Source organism: Bos grunniens, chromosome 20, assembly GCF_055505025.1.
Source record: "Bos grunniens cultivar Pamir isolate PY7600 chromosome 20, Bosgru_T2T1.0, whole genome shotgun sequence".
In the NCBI taxonomy this organism is placed as follows: Eukaryota; Metazoa; Chordata; class Mammalia; order Artiodactyla; family Bovidae; genus Bos; species Bos grunniens.
Genome location: NC_141184.1, coordinates 62,486,550 through 62,511,543, shown reverse-complemented (window position 1 = coordinate 62,511,543; position 24,994 = coordinate 62,486,550). Strand labels below are relative to the sequence as shown.

At 46.7% G+C, this 24,994-nt stretch overlaps 1 protein-coding gene across 1 annotated transcript in view; it reads right to left on the bottom strand.

The window, feature by feature from the left end:
• The window catches only part of MAP1B (microtubule associated protein 1B), a 93,231-nt gene that overhangs the window by 27,286 nt on the left and 40,951 nt on the right, over positions 1 to 24,994 (bottom strand). The window lies entirely within an intron of this gene.

The window sequence follows — 24,994 nt, the reverse complement described above, 5'->3', positions numbered from 1 at the left end:
AGGGCAATTGTGAAGGCTCCGTCTGGGCGGCAGGGAGGGGCTGTTATGTGACAAAAAGGGGTCTGCTCCACCTTGGAACCAAAAGAGGAAGGCCCAGGGACCCCGGAAGCTGCAGGGCCCTCACACACAACGAGACTTTTGTCTGTGTGCTCCCAAAGGCTCTGCTTAAGCTCAGTAGGCCTGTATGTTTCAGCGATTGTTGGGCCTTTTTTTAATTACTGATTCTGACTGATTATGTCTTTTAAGGATGGGCTGCTTCAGTGGTTTGCATTTGACTATATCCAGGTGATGCTGAAATCTTTGAAAGCAAAATGTCATTTTCTAGATATATAATTTTTAGGATGCTTATAGGGTCTCGTCTCCACAGAACTAATACTCATCTAAAGACACATACACACACACACACACATAGGCTCTCTCCTGGTTTCAGAAAGGGCCGACTATGGCTAAATTTAAAAACACACGCACCATCTATCGAGGCACAGCCATTACCAAGCCCCATAAAACCGGAGAGCCCTTTCACCTGCACACAGCTGGCCCTTCTCGCTCACACACCTCGAATGTCGGCCCCAAAACAGCGGCCTAGGAGGCTGCAGCATCCCTGATGCCAGAGCAACGCCAGCGACAGTCTCAGCAGCTGCTTAATGAAACAGCCGAGCACAAAGGATGGAGTGCCGGCTGAGCTGCAGGAGCTCTGGGGGGGAGCCCTTGTCAAAATAACAACTTGCAATGCTAAAACCTCTCAAACTGTCTTTAAGAGCATGACAACTGCATGTCTTGAGGATGAATATGTAATTTCCACTTCCATTAATGCTCACAATGCAGAACCTTATCCCGACAACTTGGCTTTTCCTAAAAAATGAACAATTGCGAACATAACCAAGAATTGGGTGTGAAGAATCAAGACTGCTTCCATACCCGTTCAGTATGGAGTGGGTGACGAGGAGGGCCCTGCTTTCCTGATACAGGTGGGTCAGGATGGGGACGGGCCCTGCATCCCCGATACAGGTGGGCCAGTGATGGGGACAGGAGGAGAAGAGGCCTCGGCTCACAAGCCCTGCCATTTCCACCTGCAAGTCCTCCAGCTCCTGGCCCTGGGAAAAACCAGAATGGACTCTTGGGTTACTGGTACCGGCACTTCTGCAAGGCCATGAGAAATGATGCCTACCTATCACAGGGGTGCCCATGGGAGGACTCAAGCATTTTGCCCTTTGGGTGCTGGTGCCTTGTCCACTGAAGTGATAGGAGCAGACACCCTGCTCCCCTCTTGAGGGACCAAACATTCGAGGTCTCCTGACTTGCCCATGGCCTCACAGACAGTACAGGAGAGCAGGCCTGGGACCCGTGTCACACGCTGTGCTGCCTCACGGCCAAGGCTGGACACAATCCTCTTCTCCCTCTCTTCCCAATCCACCTTGTCCAAAATAAAGGTTTTCAAGTCATGATGCCAAGACTCTGGTTTGTGAGCGGTAAACAGGGAGCCTGGGTCAGCCCCTGGCCAGCCAGCGCCTGCCCACTAGCCCTGCGGAGGGCACGCTGGCTCCCACACACACAGCCCCCGGCCAATCCCCTCTTTGTTTCCTCTGAACAATCGGAGCCCAGTTCTCTCCCACCTTCTCCCTGATATTCCTGGAAATGGCCTTTCTTTTCTGTTGGAAATAAATTTGTTTTGTTTCTGCATTTGTTTCTGCTCTGATATATGCTCCTGAGTGTCGTGTCCCTCTCTAGATTTTCAGTGTCTTTTTAAGGGAATAAGAACTCCAATTCCATTATAAATGAGAGTTCAGGAGACTTCATAAATATCATTGCTCGGGAGCTTTTCTTTTTCAGAACCTTAGATATCTTTTACATTACAGAGAATTCAGTTATTACAGAATGTGAGTCTCTTCCCGTTTTTCTCCACATTTCCTGGACTGAACTGGTTTTCTTTTTTGTTGTCATTTGGTTTTTCTTAAGTCTGCTGGTCCTTCCACCCCACGGTTCTCTTGGGCTCTCTGCCATCTTCTGTTGTATGCTTCTCTGTCCTTTAGATGCCCAAAGCAACAACAGAGAAGCAAACCACCCAAACTGCCCAGACTTCCGAGGCTCTCATACCCCAAATGTGTTCACCACACACAGATGTGTGCACCCCTGCTCCTGGGGACAAGGGGAGCCTTCGTTTGCATTTCCACCATCCTGTCCCAGCTGCTCATGCCAGGAGTACAGCTTGTGGGGAAACGGGTGCCAGGAACCACAGGTCCGATTCCTTTTGCAGGGTTCTCAGGCACCCTTTTTCCAAATTCCCCCTTCGAGGCTTTCTCCTACCCAGTCCCATTCTTCTCGGTAATCTTCCCTTTCCCCACTCCCTTTTCTAAAAGGTCTCAAGCCAGAGAGATGAGAATCCTGGCTATCAAGGCTTAGAAGTGGAAGAAAGTGGAAGAAAGGCAATGTCTACTTTTTATTTTTCTCTACTTTATGCTCCAGCTAAAAGAAGTAAAATAAATCTTAGGAGATAGTGTTGATGAAAAGCCACTAGAATACTGTAAAGTAATGAGCCTCCAATTAAAATAATAAAAAAAAAGTTTAAAAAAGAGAGTTGGTGTTGATGAAAGTCTGCTGGCTTCCTGGAAAACATCCACAGAGAAAACAGGAGTGCCCAATATTGCCACCAGCTGAGGGTGATAAGATAACCTGAAGGTTGTTTCTTCACAATGTAGAGATGCTACAGATTAAAAAAAAAAAAGCACACCTTGTAAAGGGCAATGCAGTAACCCGTTCGGGCGCAAATTCCAGAGATCAACATCTGCCTAACATCCTACCATTTGCGAAGTGCTTTCCTTCATGTTTCCACATTTAAACCTTGAGGAAGATGTTCCAATTCTATGGACCCAATTCTCTGGGCTACCAGAGAAGGCAATGGCACCTCACTCCAGTATTCTTGCCTGGAAAATCCCATGGACAGAGGAGCCTGGTAGGCTACAGTCCACGGGGTCACAAAGAGTTGGACACGACTGAGGGACTTCACTTTCACTTTTCACTTTCATGCATTGGAGAAGGAAATGGCAACCCTCTCCAGTGTTCTTGCCTGGAGAATCCCAGGGACAGAGGAACCTGATGGGTTGCTGTCTATGGGGTCGCACAGAGTCAGACACGACTGATGTGACTTAGCAGCAGCAGCAGCAGCTCTGGGCTATAACAAGGTAGGAGGTTTGAGTGCCCTGTTCTCAACAAAACCTGCTGCATATGCTCCTCATGCATGAGACAGGAGTCCCTTCTGCCTCTAAGATGCAAGGCTGTGTGCTGTGCTTAGTCGCTCAGTCGTGTCTGACTCTTTGTGGCCCCAGGGACTGTAGCCCGCCAGGCTCCTCTGTCCATGGGGATTCTCCAGGCAAGAATACTGGAGTGGGTTGCCATGCCCTCCTCCAGGGGATCTTCCCAACCCAGGGATCAAACCCAGGTCTCCCACATTGCAGGCAGATTCTTTACCATCTGAGCCACCAGGAAGATGCAAAGAGTCAAGGAGAAAACCTCCTACTCATGAGCCTTGAGAACTTGCCAGTCCTGTGGTAGAAGGAATCAAAATGTCCTCTTCTCACAGAATGGGGGGGACTGAAGGAGTCCTGGTGATGTTCCACCTACTCCTCCCTCTAGGGGAGAGAAAGCTGAGCCTCAGCCCCACAGCCGACTATCATAGGTGACTGATGTGTTCGTACAGCTGCCAAAGGCAATTCCTCTGCATACTGCAGACAGTTGTTCTAGCTGATGTGTGGGGTAGATGCTAAAAAACTAACACTCCCTTTCACTGTGATGCACTCCATGGCTTAAAAAATCTTTTTATTTGACTTATCTCAGAGCATCACAAAGGTCAGCTCATTCGCTCAGTCGTGTCTGATGCTTTGCGACCCCAATCACAAAGATCAACTGTTATAATTATTCCTTTTCTTACAGATTAGGAAATTGAAGCTGATGAAGTACATTGTTTCATAAGAGTTAGCTGTCATATCCAGCATCATAGAGATAAAATAAGCTGTTGAACGAGGCTTTCAGTCTGGCCTGTCTGATCCTGATCCCCACTCCCGTCACTGCTTCCCAGTGCTTTCCAGATTTTTCTGGGGGGTTACAAGGTCTGAAACCTTGCTGTTTAAAAATAAGGTTTATCTAAGATACATTTTCCTTCGTATATTGTAGAATACTCCCAGAACTTTAGATCTAGGCTTGGGAATTATTTTTGTATTCAGGGATACCTGTCATGTGCCAGGTACCCCACCAAGAATTAGGTTCAACCGTAAGATAGTTAATATCAGCTACTTCTTAACTAAATGACACTTTTCTACGGTTCAACAATTAGACCTCACTTTCTTGAGGTCAGAGGAGGTTTTGGAGAATGTTTTTTAATCTCACTGGTTCTTTTCTTTCCTTTGTAAGAGATGTTCTATTCCCTGTTTAAGACAACGTGAATTACTTAGAGAACATACCTTTCTAAAGTTTAATTTGGGCAAATTAGTGCTAACTCCATAAACTAGCATTGAGATTAAAACATGGATGAGACCTGCCCTGAAGGGAAAAGAGTTTAATGGGGAGACTTTGAGTTTTGACAGTGTCTAATTTGGGAAATGCAAGTCAGGAGAAGTGTCTGATACACAGCAGGAGCTCTATCAATATTTGATAAAGGAATGAATAATAAAAATGGCTAAGATATACTGAATACCCGCCCTGGGTCCAGCCCTGACCTAAGTTATTTATGTGCCGTTATGGCACTTAATCTGCACCTGAACCCTAGGAGGAAATCATTACTCCCATTTTACAGATGAGAAAAACGAGGCACAAGGCATTTATGCAATAGCCCAAGGGAGTATTAATGAAGGATGGGAACCTGGGTAGTTAGTGTCCAGAGCCCAGGGTCTTAGTCAAAAAAGCCATTTTAAGAGTCAGGAGGGAAGACGGAAGACACTGAGTTAGATTTGAGGTATGCTGAGTTTGAGGTCCAGAGAAGGCAATGGCACCCCACTCCAGTACTCTTGCCTGGAAAATCCCATGGACGGAGGAGCCTGGTAGGCTGCAGTCCATGCTAAGGGTCGGACACGACTCCGCGACTTCACTTTCACTTTTCACTTTCATGCATTGGAGAAGGAAATGGCAACTCACTCCAGTGTTCTTGCCTGGAGAATCCCAGGGACAGGGGAGCCTGGTGGGCTGCCGTCTATGGGGTCGCACAGAGTCGGACACGACTGAAGTGACTTAGCAGCAGAGTTTGAGGTCTCTCCCATGGGTGGCTCTGTCCAATGGAGAGCAGAAATATGGATCTGATGCTAAAGCCATAGGTGGGGTCAGAAGCACAGATCTGGGAGGCATCAGTATATTTTAAGTGATGCTCTGGAAGAACACAGAACGAGCCTTTTTCTGAAAGCGGTCCTGGGAAATGTCACTATTTAAAGAGCAGGTAAAATCAGGAAAGAGCTGGTGAAGGTGATGGAGAAAAGCCCCTGATGGGACCTGTAACTGCAGTGCTGTCCTGATTTGCAAACTCCAACCACCCCACACCAAAGATGTTAAAATAATCCAGTAGTAACCAACACCTGTTTTACAAATTCAACCCAAACACACTACGTATCCACTGCCGTGATACCGGGATACTCGCCCTAGTCTGTGGGCGTGGCTTTATTTTCTGTCTGGGGGACATCTGCCTGTAGGCTGACAGCTCTTAGAATCTAACATTCCTCACAGTCGGCTGAGACGCTTAATAAAAGGCAGGTTTGCAGGGCCCACACTCAGGCAGTCTGATGCAGGAAGCATGGGTGGAACCTGGGACTCTAATGCAATCTCTCAGGTGATCTGAGGGTTGGTTATGTGGTCCCTTGAGAAACAGACAGTGCAGATGCTGAATATGCTATTGATCAATAACAATGTAAGTGATCTTATGTTAAATCATCCTCACATTGTTTTTATGTGTTACTATCCTAAGGTCTGAAAAGACTCTAGAGTTATTTCTCTTGGGAGTCAATGTGATCATTAAAGGTTCAAATAACTTTTCCCATGAAGCATCGATTCTCAGAATCATTTGACAGTTTTATCTAGCATTTAATTTGCCATCAAACTCCTGCCATTGATCAGATCCAGGGAAATGGTTGACCTTTCACCCTCTTCTGTTACTGTTCAGAACCAGATCATCACAGGACTCAACCTCAAAGCCAGCTGCCTTAAAAATGAAAATCAAATCAGTCCTTTTTGTTATTGGCTATTGAAAAGGAAACAGAAGAAGAAAAATACAAGAAGCTGAGACAACCACAGCTACTACCTAATAATCACTAATCCCTTGGAAGCTCTTAGCCATACACCAGAGAGAAACAGCGCGAGCTGAATGTTTCCCAGCAACATCCCAAGGGGCAACGTCTGCAGTGGCAGAGTCAGGCTGGGGACAGCAACCAGCTTGGTGATCAGCCAGGAAGGGACTTCCGAGGCCCTGACCTGGACGTATGAGGCTCAAGGGACCTGAGATCTGGTCTTGGCTGAAGTGGTGCCTCGGCTGCCACCATGTGTTATGGGAAGGCGGGTACGCTGGTCGCGTGTTGCAGCTGCTATGAGCAAAGCTGGTCATATCTGTTAGGGGTATGAAGACAGCCCAGCCCAAGGGAGCTGTAATTTTGTCGTTTGTGTTAGTTCCGTTTATGTATACACTGACTGCCTCACTCAGAAGCTGCCCAGGGAGAAGCACACTCCTGACTGACCTGTGTCTTCCCTCTCCTGGGGCTGAAGGGCGGTGCTCAGCATGCCAGGACTAGAGCTCTGCGGCCTCTCTGCCTTCCTGTTCTCTGCTCTCAGTTACGTGCCGCGTCTGCTGAGCCAGGACATGGAAGGTTCACACAGAGCCTGGCCCTCAGCCTCTCTCCCTCAGATGCTCTGCTCACACGTCACTGGCTCCAGAGCACACTCTTTCCACTTGCAAAGGTCTTTAAACCCGTGGATCCCAGCCAGGCTTTCATGACCTCTGCTGCACCTTGATCCCTTACCATGCTCTGCCAAATGGCCCCACACCAACACCCTGGCTCACATGTGTCTCCCCTTAGTTTGTTCCTCGTCTCGTTCTAAGTGAGAGAGAGGCAAGTCTTCCCAGACCCCTCCCATTTTATTCCTTCTACTCTAGTGCGGAAAAGTAAGTCAGAAGTTGCTTGTGTCTGTATTTTTCACAAGTGCACTCAATTTTGCCTCAGGTCTTTCAGCCACCCTCTCGTGATTCCTTAAATAATTAAAATAGGGGATCACTGGGAAGATTTCACCTTGATGCTCTACTCATCTACTAAGTCTTCACAAGGTCACCATCAACGGGATACCACAGCATGTCCCCAAACCACACCTGACCTTCTGGGGGAGATTGAAGGTGAATGACTACATCCGTGGACTTAGAAAAATTTAACGTAGGAAACAAGGAGTAAATTCAGGGCCACATAATTAAATATTTACTTAGCAGAGATTTGTTTTTGACATGACTCAATTAAATCTGGCTAAGGGGCATTTTCGAGGCATTGTTAAAAGTGTATTCTGAGCCAGTGGAGGCAGCTCTCCTGAAAAACAGCCCAAACCTTATAAAGCAGAAGTGACTCCAACAGGTAGTCAGTCGAGCACTTCTACCCTCTTCGATCGTCTTGTAAGAAAGACTGAAATTCCAGTTTAGAATAAGTTCAAAGAGGAAGTCAGGTAAACTGGGGACTTTGAGAAAACTTGCTCTTAAGAAAATCTCCAGATTTTAATTTTGGTGAGAAGTAACAGGTTCTCATAAGAAAATTAGCATGCATAAAAATCACCTTCTACATGCCTATCTTGTATTATCCTCTACTGGTTAATTTCAATGTATTTATACACATGGAATATATGTAATTTCCACGTGTACACTAAGCAAAGTTCTTAGAGTGCACTACTCTCTGTCCTTTCACAGATAGAAATACTGTAAGTTGGGAGTATGTTTTGGCTTTAGTGACCCTAGTCAAAACATACTCCCTGGTGGCTCAGACGGTAAAGCTGCTGCCTGCAATGAAGGAGACTCGGGTTCAATCCCTGGGTTGGGAAGCTCTCCTGGAGAAAGCAATGGCACCCCACTCCAGTACTCTTGCCTGGAAAATCCCATGGATGGAGGAGCCTGGTAGGCTACAGTCCATGGGGTCGCAAAGAGTCGGACAAGACTGAGTGACTTCACTTTCACCCTAGTGAAAAGTCCCAACAAGCTAGCTAGCTCTTGGAGAAGGGACAGAACTGGGCTCCCCAGAACATCCTCTGCTGGACCTCCAGCGTATAACTGAAAGAAAGAAAGCTCAGATCCTGCTCCAGAAAACAACACACTGAACGCCTTTGTTTTGGAGTAGAGACTGTCCCTGGAGAAGCTAGAAAGGTGAGACGGGCACACGACGGTTGCAGCAGACACCGTGGACCGGATGTAAACTCAGATATTGGGGAAAAATGCAAGGATTGAAAATTAAGGGTTGGAAAGGCAGAAGCCAAGAACCTCCGGGCCCTCCTTTGCTCACGGCCAAGTGGAGCAGCCTAAGCTAGACAGGGATGAGGGCCAGAGTGAGTGAGCAGTGCTTGACGCTTTCTAAGGGTGAGCAGTCCGATGAGAGGAGAGTCTAACCTTGTTCCCGGTGGCTCCAGCTCCTTTGAGGACAAAAGGACTCCAGAACCGAGGAAATTTGTGATGTGGGTCCTGACTAGGATTGGAGGCTTGGGAACCTTTTCTAAAAGAGACCAGCGCATTCTGGCACACTCCTAAGTGTGAGGCTGGAGTGTGCTGGTTGTGAACAGGGGCTGCACAGTACACATGAAGGTTCCTGGCTCTCCCACAACTTAGGTTCCAGAGTCTTCAGTACAAGGTTGGTCCTACGTGGAGGGCAAGGGCCAGTGAGTTTACTGCAATCTGGACAGTTATTCTGCCAGCCACACTGAAGAAGAGACCACTGTTCATCCAGCCTCCGGGCAGACCCGATACCCTCCCTCTAAGCCTGAACTTTTTCTAGAAGAGGTGCCAGGATCCGCTGGTGTCTTCCCTCTTTCAGAGAAAACTCTTCTGGATCAGCATGTGGATGCAGCTCTAGAAGCAGGGTCCTAGCTGCGTTCAGACTAGATACAGCCCCGGATGAAGAGGATGCTCTTTCTCTCACATTTAGACTGCGAAAGGCATCTGCCCTCAGACAACCAGGACTTGGGGAGGGGGAAATGGGCCAGAAGAGATTTCTGTACAGAGGCCTGCCCACCCTGGCACGCGACTATGCAGCCAGTATCTTCTGTGCCGTGTGGCTAACGGTTCGCTCTTGGGACAAAAAGCCACAGAGGAAGCTTAAAACATCTGAAAAAGAAGCTTAAATTTATGTCACTTCTTTCTCACAACTCTTAAAGAATAAACATGATGCTTTAATGTGTTTTCTATACTGTTCTGGAAAATATCTACATTGCCTTGTTTATCAGAGCAATCGATTCATTATGAAATTTCCTAAACGTCTCATGTTTCCAACACTAAAGAATAAATTATACCTTTTCTATAATAAAAAATTAAGGATTATTGGGGTAAAGATAAGAGGTCTACTTATCAGTACTTCAACCCTTGGGATTTTGATGTCACTGATGAAGAAAATATATTTCTCTTCCCTAGTCTATTTTTTTTCAACATAAAATGTCTGTGCACTCTGATAAGCTTCATTAGAAAAACCATTATTTTATTATGTTGGTTTGTTCTTACTTGATTTAATGAATAACCATCACCCAAGGGTATCTAATGCAACACCAGAGTTACATGCTTTGACATGTGGAAAAAGATACTGGGAGAGTCTTTCCTATTAATGGATAATTAGTTAAGTGAACTCGGTTGCAGGCCCTCCTCAGTTCACGTCTCAGTCTTGTGGTCTACAGAGAGGTGCCTTGAAAAGTTGCAGAGAGAGAACCAGCTCACACTTACTTATTCACATTTGCTGGAAGCCACGAGAACTATTTCAGAGTCTCATCTCACTAACTATATATTCTTTCCATCTAACAGATTTCAGGCTCTGGGAGAGATGCTGCCAATAACATCACACATAGGCAGTCTGTGTTCTTCTCCATCAGGTTGAAGGAAGAGGGCGGTGCTGAGAGAGCAGAATGCTAAGCCATTTTGTAAATTCAGATCCCTGTTTCCCTTTGTTCCTTCTCTCCTTTATGTAATGTCTACATTTGGGCATTTCTGCACTGCCTCTTTGGTTTCAGAGCTTTCCAACCGAGCATTTCCCGTGGAAAAAAAAAAAAGGAAATACAGCAATTAGCATACATTATGTGTCTGTACCAAACCAGCACACTCACAAGCACGCCTGTGTGACAGACAAGTCGGCCCTGTTTTGTCTCGGTTCCTGGACCGCCCTGCCCTGCTCACAACCTGCCATTTGCCAACAAAGATGCCCACCCCTTCCCCTCCTCTGCTCCCAGCTTTCCCGGCCGCTGCACAGCCCAGCCAGCCTAACTGGCTCGAAGTATTTAATGAGTTTCTAATTCAGCTTTGGCTCTGGAAGTTGGCCAACTAATGATGCCAGGGACTTGCATGTCTCTCTCTACGTTATCAGAGGGTAGTCAAAGAGACAAGTCTTGGCACAGTAGGGCTTCCAAGGCCTCATGTTATCATAAGGCCTTGCTGGCTGCGAACAATAAAGGAGCTAAAGACAGTCACCCCAGAGAGTCCGGGAAGGGGGAGGATGTGGGAGATACCTCCAGGAGCCTGGAAGTGATTTCTAGGGGGTGAACGCTGCTCCGTTATTACTGGACCCTAGTCCAGCAGGAGAGAGGCAACAAGTCCACACTGAACACTTTGGGCCAAAATCACATGATCACATGCTTTTTATACACAGATGCCTATCATAGAGCAGGCCCCTGGAACACTCTCTACTATGGCCACCTAATGGGAAGAACTGACTCACCGGAAAAGACCCTGATGCTGGGAAAGATTGAAGGCAGAAGGAGAAGGGGACAATGGAGGATGAGGTTGTTGGACGGCATCACCAACTTGATGGACATGAGTTTGTGCAAGCTCTAGGAGTTGGTGATGGACAGGGAAGCCTGGCGTGCTGCAGTCCATGGGGCTGGAAAGAGTCAGGTATGACTAAGTGACTGAACTGAACCATTCCAGTGGCCAAGTCTCTGAAAAGCCAGAAATGGGTCCGCAGGCTTCCCATCTCCTGGACACCCATGTGGGTCATGAAACAGCAGCACTGCTCAGAGTGAGGTTCTGGGGGAGCCGTAAGCACCAGGACTCTGGGAGGGACTTGGGAAAAGGCTCTGAGTCTCAAAGTGCTTGGACATACCTCATAAACTGTGCAGTTTTTACATCATAGTTCCGCAGACCACAGCTAGGACGTTTCAACCTATTCTACCCCATCTTTCTGGGTTTTTTCTGTTGTGAAGACTTGTCTGCTCCTATTTACAGGGGAGCCGCCTATGCTCCTTCAGGTCTTGGTGACACACCACCACCTCTGGGGAGTCGTCCCTGAAGGGCCTAAGCCCCAAAGAACGGAAACTCATGCCTACCATCATAAACACCATACTTAGCTTCCCCACGTGCCGGCGCAGAGGCCCGCTCTGATGTCAGAAATCTGGTCTCAAGATGGGAGCCTGAGCTTTCTTACAGATGGATGCTCGGCATTTATTTATTATTCATCAGTGGAGATGACGGTGCCCCAAAAAAAGCTTCCTTAATGGAAATCATAGTTCACAGACTACAGTGGTATTGATTGAATAATGGCTGTAGAATCATTAAAAAGAGGCTTTCCAAATGACGCAACTAGGAACAGAGAGAGATTCAGACCACAAGCTATAGTCAGATATTTTTAAATAGCTGCATAAAGGTGTCCCACATAAACTATGATTCCATCTATTCATAAATACCCGAGAAGTTGTTAAAAATTGGAACCTGACTTAATCTAGTCATTAAATAAATGACTTTTTATTTTACCTATAAATATGGGGTTTTAGATACAAGTAACTGATCATTTCAAGCATTTTAGAGTCAAGGCACATTTCCAGAGACTGGCTAAAAGAGGGTGGTTATCTCAAGAGGTAGTGAGACCCCCACTGTAGAGATGGATGTGAAACCAGGATTGATGGTCCACCAGTCAGCAGTTCTAGAGCGGCGCTTCCTGGTGCTGGCTGACCATGAGGAGCACACCAGGAGTTTGTGAAAATTACACACGGCGGGCCCCACTTGTTCATTTGCTCAGTCATGTCTGATTCTTGGCAACCCCATGAACAGCAGCATGCCAGGCTTCCCTGTCCTTCACTATCTCCCTGGGTTGCTCAAACTCACGTCCATTGAGTCATCAATGCCATCCAACCATCTCATCCTCTGTCCCCACCTAGACTTACTAAATCAGAATCTCTAGAGCCAGGGTTGAAATCTGTGATTTAAAAGCAGTGGGTGGAGACTTCCCTGCTGGTCCAGTGGCTAAGACACCACACTCCCAAAGCAGGGGCCTGGGTTTGATCCCTGGTCAGGGAACTAGATCCCACATGTTGCAACTAAAGATCCCTCATGCCACAACTAAGACCTAATATAGCCAAACAAAAAAAATTTTTAATAAATATTAAAATAATAATAAAAGCACTGGGTGATGATTCTGCTCACCAGGCAGACTTGGGAGACTCTGCTCTAGGGACTGTTCTAGTGCTGGGGTGGAGAGAGGGCTGACCTCCCTTAAAGCTTCTCTTATTGTTGTTGTTGTTGTTTAGTCACTAAGTCATGTCCAATTTTTTGGTGACACCATAGACTGTAGCCTCCAGGTTCCTCTGTCCATGGGATTCTCCAGGCAAGAATACTGGCATGGATAGCCATTCCCTTCTTCAGCGGATCTTCCTGACCCAGGGATCGAACTCGTGTCTCCTGCTTGGCAGACGGATCCTTAAGTTCCAGTGATTTATAACCACATTTGACACTGTAACAAGAAACTCCTCTGAGAAAGTTCACCTCTTATCAACATATCAAGATAGTCATCTCTAAGGGTTTGAAATGGGAGATGATCTATGGGGCTTTTACAAGTTAGACAACAAAAAAAGGGGTGGCATTCTAGAAGGAAAAGAAAAGATGTCCAGCCATCAGGAGGCCAGGAGAGCAGAGAGTCAGAGTCCACAAAAGAGCTGGAAGCCAGTGTGGGAACAGGAACAAATGACTGGGCAGAGGCCATGTGTTTACATCAAGATCAGGTATAAACTCAACCCACCACATCCTGACAGAGTGCCAACCCTGGCATGAGACCAGAACCATGGGGCAGTGGCCAGCAAAAAGGGCAGGATGGCCCCTGGCTCCTGGACACACACCTCAGCAGGGAGAGGAAGGGTTCAAGGGAGTCACTGGATGGTTTAGGAAGGCTTCCATACTACACAGAAGATGGCATCCAGATGGGAGCTAAAAGACGGTGGGAAAATGAAGCAAGACGCTGTACAGCAGGGGGCCCCACGCCCTGGAAATAGGTTATCAGGGATGAGGAGATCCAGTCCAATTAGAGCCCTACAGCCAGTAACCCAGGTCTGCAGAAATGTGAATTTGGACGGATCTATTCCAAACCCTTGTCTTAACAGATACAAACATTAAGGTTCAGAGAGGCTAAGTGACTTGTCCAGAGTCACAGGGCATGATAACGGGAGAACCAGGAGTTGAGCATGGGTATCCCGACACCCAAGCACCTTCCTCTCCTGGTAGGACCACTGCAGAGGCTGAGGATGCTCCCACGGGACCTCCTGAAGCCACGACTCTGGGGTCCAGACGCCTCCCTCCTGCACCTGCGTTCTATCACACGGCCAATGGAAGCATCCCGTAAAGTGATGGTAAAGGTGTCTGATTCTCAGTCTAATGTTGCTCAGATTCCTTACTGAAAGCCAAAGATGGGCTGCAAGAGAAGCAACTTAAGCTCAGCTCTTAGGTTACGTACTTGAACCAGTGATGGCCGAAACACAGAATCTCATTCACGAAGGCTAACACTGCTGGTCACACGTCCTCCATTTTTGTAGAAAAACAACAGAGTAGAAACCATAACTGCCTTATTTACAAAACAATAAGGCACAGAGCCAGGGGACTATCACAGAATGTCCAGAAGTCTCCTCTCCTCAGACTCCTCTTTTCCTGTTCTTGGAGACCCCTCGTGGCAAACTCAGGAGGATGGATGAGATGAAAATCCTCTCACCCGGCACTGAAGGGTTCAAGCCGGGTGATGTCACCACCCTCAAGCCACACTCGCTGTGCTGTCATTAATCCTCCCCCACCACATGCACTCCTTAAAAGGAAGGGTCTCAGAGTGAAGCGGGAAGTGTTTTTTAACGACAATGATTTGATATTTATAAAGTCCCCACTGTGTTGGGCCACTCACAATGCACGTGAACAGCAAAGCCTTTGGGCTCCACTGACGCCTTGAGGAGGGAGTTATGTGATCATCCTAACATTTCTTTAGAAATCTTTCATAATCACGACCATAAGGTAATGCATGTAACCACAGGAAGTAAGGTGGTAAGCTGTTTACAAAGAGCTATTTATTACCTTTTGTTTTTTTATTAACTTTTTTTTTTAAGAATTTTTTTTTCCCTTAGAGCCCTTTTAGTTTCATCTCTTTTCCAAGGAGTAAAAGGAAAGAAAAAGATGCCTTCCTCCATCATGTCCTGGCCCACACATCAAAGATTTTTCAGGTTAGTCACTTTGAAAAGATCTGAGAGGAAATGAAAAGGTCTTTGAATGGCCAGATCAAGAATAACCTTCCTAGGAGGGAACAAACTTCTGCCTCTGTATTTGCTTCTACCCTTTCTTTCATTGTAGACACATAACTAATCTGCCTGCAAAGCAGGAGACCTGGGTTGGGAAGATCTGGAGGAGGAAATGGCAACCCACTCCATTATTCTTGCCTGGAAAATCCCGTGGACAGAGGAGCCTAGAGGAGCCTAGAAGAGCTGCAGGTCATGGAGTCGGACACGACTAAATGACTTTCACTTCACTTTTTCTTCCTAACTCAGATAGTCATCTTGTCATCGTACCAGCTGTGGCCAAGACAGGCCACATTCTCAGTCACAGAACGTTAGGTCTTAAACGCCACAGAAAGTCCAGTGCCATCTACCGTGGAGGGACTGATGCTGCCTAGGGTATGGTCTCAGACCTGAAGACCCAAAAGGTCGCTGAACTGCTGTCAATTCTGGTTCTTTCAACACCTATGTTTTCACCATACCATCAACAAGGAGCCACGTGTGACGTGAAGTACAGAAATCCCCAGGGGTAGGTCAGAGGAAGTCAGGAACATCACCAATCACATCCACCACCACTTTCTCAGTCTGTCCGTCTGCTGGACTCCTGGCTATGATGCGGCAAAGGGCCCGTTTAGTTTGAAAAGACGCTCAGAGATGGAAGCATTTCAGTCCATTCATCCCTTCACTGCAGCACCAGCCCTAGCACTTAATTAAGAGATTTCTTCCAAAGCTTTGTGATGTTGCCTGCATAACTGACGAGCCCTACGCCCTCTGCAACAGAGTTATAATAATATATTCTAGAAGACCACCTCATTATGAGGGTACTGAACTGATATAAAAGCAAGCACCATGGAACAACCAGCCACAGGGACCTTTATGAACCATTCTCACCAGAAGAGACGGCCAACAAAGGGGTTTATTTCTAAACAGTGTAATCAGCCAGTCTATTGCCAGCCCACATCCAACTCCTAGACAATAGTCATGGCTGCTGGAATAACTTCAGCTATTTCTAGCCCGGTAAAATAAATATAGGCTCAAAGAAAAGTATTACTTATAGTAAAGGAGCTAATACTATTGCTCTTGATTAAAGACGTTATTCTCCTTTCAGAGTCTTTTCAAAACCGGCTGGGAAACGGCTTCAGGAAGTGGGGTTCAGTTCCAACCCCCCACCTGCCTTTTCCTCTGTCTCTAATCCACAATAACATCTTCCCCCCTCCTGCTTCCCCAACCTGCTTTGTGCTCAAAGTGAAAATGGAAGTATACAAGGAAGACAAAAGAATGGGTTCAAACCTTACCTTGTCCAGTTCAAAAACACATTTTTGCCCCTCACAAAAGCTAAACAGTCCTTACATTCTGACTCGACGTGAAACCACGGGAAGATGAAGAAGAAGCAAAGGAACAAACTGGGTATGATTCGGATGGAGCCCATCCTCTACCAGGCGAAAAGCAGTGTTTCCTCTGGACAAAGACGGCATGCACCCCACTTCTCAAGTTCAAACATCCACGAGAACAGGCTGGATCTCACACTACTCAAGAAAAACGGTTTTCCTGAAAATTGGACTCAGGCTCAGACATGAATTTGGTATGAAATGCTAGTTCATACAGGGCCTTGAAATCCTATTGACTCTTCATAAATGCTCCTTTCATTTCCATCATTCAATGACAGGAGGGCTCCCTTGAAAAGCCATCAATGCCAACATTAAGAGAGGCTAGAAGGCACTTCTTTCCTCCAGGACGTTAACTAAATCACTGGTATACTGATGTTTATCAACAACATAACACAGTATGTCAACTTAAAACAAAGAATTTCATACACACAGCCATGCTCAAAGATGGCCTGTTGTTAATTACTTACCAGCCCTCAGGAGGTGAGCACCGAGCAATGCTCTTCACTGTGTTAACATATCCCACCCACCTATCCAGGATTCCAGGTGATGAGAAGACTGGACTAGAAGGTTCTCCAGCAATGAACCATTAGGGGGTGACCATGAATCCCAGGTACAGGTAGAGAGCACGTACAGGCTCTCGAGTCATTTTTTTCCAAGTTGAGGCAATGAATCATTGATTCCTTTTCAGGTTGGTTGTCCACCTGCTGCCAGAGCCTCCCCACTTGCCTGCAATCAAAGCCCTCCTCTGCCCAGTCAGTGCCCGGGAGGGTGTGGGAGCCCACGGGGGCTGTCCTGGGATTCCATCTCCAGCTTGTCCCTTGCCTCCTGCTATCTTCAACCCACAGCTGCAGCTGTTGACCTGTGTTTTGCTACTATTTGCATTTCAAATACGTTAATAAAAAAACAAGAAATTAAATAACAAATTGGAGATTTGTGTTTAAAACAACAATGACAAAGGCTTTTGATTAACCCACAGTACCACAGAAAAGCAGCTCAGTAGCATCCCTGATGGTACATGATGCACATACAGCGCCTCTCAGCTGATGGTCCTGGGATTTTTATGAACATCACCCTCTTAATTCAGAGTGAAAAAAATCACATCTTTGGGTAGGAAAACTAGCTCAAGACAGATAAACAAATGTACTGATTTAAATCCAGTTACAACTGAAGTCAGTCAATCACTCATACATCTATTCAACACACATTTCCTAAGCACTGACCAAGTACTCCGGCTTCCCTGGTGGCTCAGTGGTAAAGAATCCACCTGCCAATGCAAGAGACGTGGGTTCAGTCCCTGGGTCAGGACGATCCCCTGGAGAAGGAAATGGCAACCTGTTCTAATACTTTTAACTGGAAAATCCCATGGACAGGGGAGCCTGGTGGGTTACTGTCACAAAAGAATCAGCTACAACTTGGCAACTAAACACCACCAAAGTGCTGCTCACTTGGCCCCTTGTCAATCAGGGTGGGTGTGGGGAACTTACATTACCCAGTACAAATAAGCCTAGAGCGAAGTGATGAGGAGCTAGGAAGGCAGAAGGTCTGCTCTATGAGATGCAGCTGATTTTCTGTTCTGACTCACTAGGTCTCTCTGGCCTTGGCTTCCTCATCTGTAAATGGGAGTGGGTGGGGAGGGTGTCTGTCCCGGCTGCTCTCAAGAGTCCCTTTCTGCTCTGACACACTAGAGGAGCAGAGGAGCTCAGGAACTCTGGTCTTGCTGTGTCCCTGTGTGCGTCAGAGAAACACTGTTTCCCATACTATGCACGGAGCACAGCAACAGAAGCTGGGACCAGAAGAGCCAGAAAGGCCCTAAATCTTACCAGGTCCTGGTTTCCTGGTATACAAAATGGAAACAATGACGATTCTTATCAGAGTCATTCCAAGATTGGTAACATGAGCACCACGTTGGAAAGCACTGTAGGAATACAAGCGACCACTCGCATCCCTGAAATGTGACAATCATCTACAGGATCAGGAATTGACAGCTCATCTTTTCACTGTGCTTAAGCCTCTCTGCCATAATTTATGCTTATACCTTTCAATTCGCACACAGTGGCTCTCACCAAGCGGCCATGCTACATTCCACGAACAGGTGACCTTTCATTTTTAAGAAGGTCAATTCTTAAAAAATTTCCTGCCTTCATCTACTGTCTCCTTGGTCCACAAGTAAATGTGAGCCTAGCCAGACATATTTCTGTTTTGTCTCCTGAATTGAATGTGTCTCTCCAGAGGGGCTTAAGAAACTCCATAGAGAAGAAAGTTAGGCTGAGGAGCAGAAAGGGGTGGGATGTCGTGAGTAAGGTCCCCGCTTCCCAGACTGGCACTTCCCGCTGCTGCCTTCGCACAACCTGGAGAGGTGAGTGTGGTAGCAGACGAAGCCCATAAAGAAAATGCAGTGTTTCAAAAGCAGAGGAAGTGATCATCAGTGTGTGTGTGTCTGTGTGTGTTGGTGGGGAGGGTTGCAAGCCTGAAAATCCTCCAACAACCTCGGTACTCTTCCTATTAGATATTCTACTGAAAAGCTACTCAGCAGTGAGGGGGAAGCTCTCAAGAAACAAGGTGATTCAGGACATGTTTCAAAAGGGCCACCCATAGAAAAACAAAGTTTCTGATCACCAAGGGAGAAAGCGGTAGGGAGGGATGAATTCGGAATTTGGGATTAACAGATACACATCACTATATATAAAACATAAACAACAAGGACCTACTATAAACACAGGGCTCCATACTTGTATCTTGTAATAACTTATAATGGAAAGTAATCTGAAAAAGATAGTTACACACACATATGTATATATAACTGAGTCACTTTGAGGTACATCTGAAACACTGTAAGTCAACTATACTTCAATAAATACACACACACACACATATATGCTTTTAAAGGAAAAAAAAAGGCCAGCATAGACCAGAGACCATCACTGCTCTCCCAAGTCTGCTGATGCTGGGAACACAGAGTGGAGACCCTGAATGTGGCCTGTGAGCCTTGAAATGATGGCTTTGCAGTTTCTTGATGAGGGACATTGCCCTTTACAGACTTAAACACTCTGTCCTACTTACACAGTGGTTTTCACCGAATCCATAACATGTTTTTTGTTGTTAGCATAATTACCAGAAACTTCCAAGAACAGGAATACATAAAACCACAACCTCTGTTTTCAAGCCATCACACTCTCACTAAATCATATTCTCAATCACTGTTTTTGTTAAGTCAGTCCACAGTTCAAGAACCAACCACCAATGGCTCCCCAGTGCCCTCAGGATTAAATCCAAGCTCCTCGACCTAGAATTTAAGCCCTTTCCCAAGCTGCTCTCTGTCAGGAGCCACCTGAACAAGACATGGAATTAATTACCATGTTTGAGGAGTTTAATATCCTAGTTGGTGAGGACAGATTTTTGTATCTAAAATATTTAGAAAATAATACATGCTAGCATATATTATTTAAATATGCTTATTTATTTAAATATTTAAATCATATATTTAAATCAAGTGCCAGGCCAGTGAAGAGACACGATGGGTAAGGACATGCATTCATCTCTAATTCACCAGGCTGTCCAGCACTTCCATTTTTATGCTTTCTAGAAAAATACCTAATCTATGGTCCAACCTGGAGTCTAGAATAGTCTGGGTTTTGGACCCTGATGACATTCAAGAATTTGCAGTGCAGCTGGATTTGTCAGGGCAAAAGCTCCCCCGGTGAAAGATTCCCAGTTCAGAGGACACTCTCAAGACGTGTGGAGGCTGGCAGGAGCTGTTAGGAGGCCTGTCCACAGTGTGAGCAGGAGCACACAGAGGGCGCAGTGAGAGCACTCGGTCCTGCTGGGACCCCAGAACCGGGGGACCTGGGGCACAGAGGGCCCCCCGTGAAGAGAGGCCACCCCCCATTTCCCCAAGCCTGGCCTCAGACACTGGCACAACTGCTGCCTGGAGGCCTGTGCCACACACACCCTTCCACCTGCTAGGGGCCCTGAGCTTGTTTCAGAAAGCCCTGGTCTGCAAAGCTGAGAGCTCCGGCAGGCAGGGCACTCGGCACAGCTGACACCACAAGGCCCACGGCTCCCCGCTGCGTCTGTGCCCATCTGCATCGGCCAAATTAACTACACGTTGTCAAACCTCCCTTCGTGTTGAAGGGACACCACCTCTACGTCTATTTACAAATAGATAAAGCTGTTAACAGCAAACTGGAATGGGACCAAAAACACTCAATTGATCCAAAAATATGTCAGCCTAACATACACTTGGAAGAAAGTCACTCTGTCTGTGTGGCATGACACACAGGCCCTGAGTGGGGATATCCCCATTCCCTGGCTCGAAACCCTGCCCCCTTGGCTCATGAGAACACTCCCTGTACTCACTGTTTCTGGAGTATTCGATGGGGGTCAGGTCCACTGCGATGAACACCCCAGGATGAGTGAGGAAGAGGAAACAACAAAGAAAATGAACCCCCTAGACGAAATATGCACGATTTAAAAAGTAATAATTCCACACCAACATACTTGCTTTGGTTTTGCTTTTGTTCAACATACGAGAGACCTGCGGGACTTTAAATCAACAACTCCTTCCCAACTATAGTTACAACCTGCAGTTTTAGTCAGGATTTGTGTTTTGAACATCATCTAAGGAAAAGTGTTACTTATTTTAAATTTTTATTATCGTGCAGTTGACTTACAATGTTGTCCTACTTTCTGCTGTACAGCAAAGTGAATCAGTTACACATGTACATATATCCACTCCTTTTCTAATATTCCTTTCTCATCCAGGCCATTACAGAGTATTGAGTTCTCCGTGCTGTACAGTAGGTCCTAGTTTCTATTTATTTATTTGGCCTCACCACGCAGCACGCTGTATCTTAGTTCCCCACCCAGGGATCGAACCCGCAATCCTCTGCAGTGGAAGTGCAAACTCTTAGCCGATGGACCACCAGGGGAGTCACTGTGAACGGGAGGGAGTCCGTGCAGCACGCAGCGCTGCCCACAGGGTCCCACAGCTCAGAGCTGGTCATGTTCTGGGTGTTTCCATTCTCTTCTGCTAGCCAAAGTCTACCTGTGGTCTCTAAGCCTGGGGTAAAGGATACCCTCTCTCTCTCATTTCACGACCCACAGAAAGGAACCCAGGGAATAAAGAAGGAAACTGATTCTGACATCTTCAAGGCTTTATATTCCTAATTGCCTATCTTGTTTATCCACCACCACCCCCCAAAGCCACACACCACCCGCTCGTTGCGTGTGGTCCGGCCCAGATTCAATTCCAAATCGCCCAGATAAATCACCACCACAGCAGCTCTGAGGCCGCAGTTCTGCTTGTCTTCACTTCCTTTTTGAGTGAGACTATACTGGAAGACTGGTACCCACAGAAATGGCGAAATACGATTGCTTCTCCAAATATTTCCTGGCTTGAGCCAATTAAAAGACCTCGTACCTTCCCAAGATCAAGGGGGTGATTCTGGTCAAGTCAAAGGTGGCCCCTGCTGACTTGTGAACCGGGGGGCGGGGGGGGTGGTGGAGGGGGATGAAGGGTGGGCTTGGCACCCGCGCGCTTCCTGCCCCCTCCCTCCTGTGAGAACTCGAGGGATGTGCAGCCCAGCCTGTTGCCACGCGACAGAGCAGAGATGACACGTGGTCCCGTGCGTGTCAGTGGCACGGGGAGGAAGACCAACCTGTGAAAAGACTCAGCAAATACCAGGTAACCGAACAAATACTTGTCTATCGTCTGGCCAGAATCTAGAGCACCAGACGCCAGACACAGCCACAGTGCAATTTCCTGACTGATTTTGTTTTCTTATGCTCAGTCCCGGGACTCTGGACAGGCTTTCTTCACCCACTGCTCCATCAGAGTGCATCCAAGCTGGGGCCATTTGGTTAATACCACAGGGTTGGCTTAAGAAGGGGGAAAAAAAACAGTCTTTTTATTCAGTTCTCTCTAGGTTTAAGTTACTCCTCACTGGTATATTAGCCACAACAGGTTGTTCCAGAATGTTTGGGTTCATTTTGGCCTTGTGGTCACTTAATGATGCTTAGAATAAAATGCCAGTGACCACCAAAGAAAAATCTCAGACCACAAGAACAGAGAATGCAAGTACCCTGAGTAACGTGGGTATAAAATCTTAAATGGATTCTGAGTCAGAAAATAGTAAATAATAAGATAAATAAAACAGCAAACATCAAGACCTAGAAAACCATGGCTGTGTTTTAACTGAGCCAGTATGCTTGTGTTGCATACTAAACCAACACACTCATGTTTGTAAAAAGCTAATTGGGAATAAATATCAGCCCGATACTAAGAAATGAGTGAAACCCTACATATGTAAAAGACACAAAAATGGCATACACTTAGCTCCTACTAGGGAAAATGAGACCCCATGTGATATACACACACACACACACACACAGCCAAATCCTAAAGTAAACTTAACCCTGCCCTGATTTCCCTCCCATGGTGCACTCAAGTGGCTACGTCAATGTTCAAGGGGAAAAAACTCACACATACAAAGAGAAGTTGCCTCTAAGGAACAAATTTAAATTCTTATTTTTGAATTTCACCTGTCCGACATCCTCCCTTCCGGCTGTGGGTATATGTAGGTTGCTCCCCATCTCCTGCCCCTACCCCCAGCCCACTTTCTGTCCCGAGCCACTTGTTTCCATGGCTCTGAATAACAGTTCAGAGGAGAGACAGAAGGGGACACAGCCATCCCCACTGAGCAAACCGTCTGGAGGACATCCTGGGAGACTTCCAACAATCTGTTTGGAAAATCAAGTTCTCCCATCTTAGGAAGCGGGATCAGAGTCTTGCTAACGAGCTAACAATCTTTTCAACAAAAGCAACGAATTACCAAACTCTTCTCCAGGAATGCAGTGTTCACCAGATATATGTCAAACGTAGCCAGTGAAGTAAATACAGTATTTTGAGAAGGGGAAATGGGATTTTGTTTACCAGCTCTGTTAACATGCTTAAGGAGTACATTTTCCCAAGAGGGAGGAAATCACGGGGTTAGAAATAGAAAATTTCTTCCTTGTTAGTTTGAAGGAACAGTGATGCTTAAGACCATGCTGCTTGTTGAAGTCTAGGAAGAGCAGAAAACTGCTCTGATAAGCGCTGGAATCTGCTGAGCTTCTTCAAACGCAGATTCCTGGGTCCCACTTGGAGGCTCAGGGACAAGACTCAGGAATCTGCAGTTTCACACCTGCATCCCCCTGCCAAGTGAGTGTGGTGAAAATTTTAGCTATCCTGGCCCTTCTGCAATTAATTTGAAGAAGGAAATATTGAAAACTGGCAGGGTAACACTGAGGTGGTAGTGGTGGTGATGTAGTGGCTAAGTCGTGTCTGATTCTTTGCGGCACCATGGACTGTAGCCCACCAGGCCCCTCTGTCCATGGGATTCTCCAGGCAAGAATACTGGAGTGGGTTACCATTCCCTTCTCCAGGGGATATTCCTGACCCAGGGATCGAATCTGAGTCTCATGCATCACAGATGGATTCTTTACCACTGAGCCACCTGGGAAGCAGGTGGCCAATTCCTTAGACACTGCTAGCAAAGACTTCCTTGCCTGAATGCCCTTCTCTTACACACCTCCACTGGTTTCCCAGAACAGAGGAGCTGAGGAGATGGCCCCTGAATCCCCAGGTCACTAAAAGGCGAGAGGACTTTGAGGAGCCCTATGCAGCCTCAGAAGATTCTTGAGAGTCCCTTGGACTGCAAGGAGATCCAACCAGTCCATCCTGAAGGAGACCAGCCCTGGGATTTCTTTGGAAGGAATGATGCTAAAGCTGAAACTCCAGTACTTTGGCCACCTCATGCGAAGAGTTGACTCATTGGAAAAGACCCTGATGCTGGGAGGGATTGGGGGCAGGAGGAGAGGGGATAACAGAGGATGAGATGGCTGGATGGCATCACCGACTCTATGGACATGAGTTGAGTGAACTCTGGGAGTTGGTGATGGACAGGGAGGCCTGGCGTGCTGCGATTCATGGGGTCGCAAAGAGTCGGACACGACTGAGCGACTGAACTGAACTGAATTCTGCAGCCTCAGAGTGAAATGAAAAATTCCACAGAATAAAGCTTCGAAAGTAGCTTCACTCAGCTGGCTGTGTTCTTTGGTTCTCAGGGGCATTGCAAAAGAAATAAGTATTTTACGAACCAATTCCTGTTTTTAAAATTTTCATACCCCTCATAACTCCCATAAAATTTATTTATAATTAACATGGGTCACTTGCTATAAACTAGATAACATCTTAATAAGAAATCGTTCTTCTATGTAAGGAAACTTACCATTTCCCTAATTTGAGCGATTTTCCCCTCCTCTGTTCCCAAGAGACATTTAGGAAACCACTGTCCAGAACACCCCTTTTCATTCTCATGTTAACTTCCCACTGGGGTCCGGTAAGAAGGCTTTGTTTTTCAGTCTATAAATCTGCCAGCGAAGACAGCAAACTGGCTGCTCCTGGTCCACTCTGTGGTCAGCAGGGTCTCCAGGCAACAGCCACCAACCCCAGTCTCTCTCTTGTCATCACTCCCAAGTTCTCCCCTCCCACTGGCCACTCCCACCCCACCACTGATCACCTGATGCGGTGGGAGGGGAGGACAGGCAGTCCTGGGAGGACACGTCACGTGAACACCAACCAATCCATCACTCGGCAGGGTGTCCTCTGTGGGCCGCAGCCTGGGCTCTGGGCTTCCCGGGACTGAGCCTGCCTTTCCCTCCCTTCTCTTTTTTTAGTCACTAAAAGGGATCCTTCCAGTAATTCACCTAACCTGGACTTTTAACAACTACAGAGCCAGCAACAAGGCACACGTATTCTTCAAGATGTTGACCCAAGGACAAAAGACAGGCCTTTCTGCTACAACTTTACAGAGAAAGGGGCAGGCACTGCTGATCCCAGACTGTGCTCATTAAAGAGGATTTTGATACGA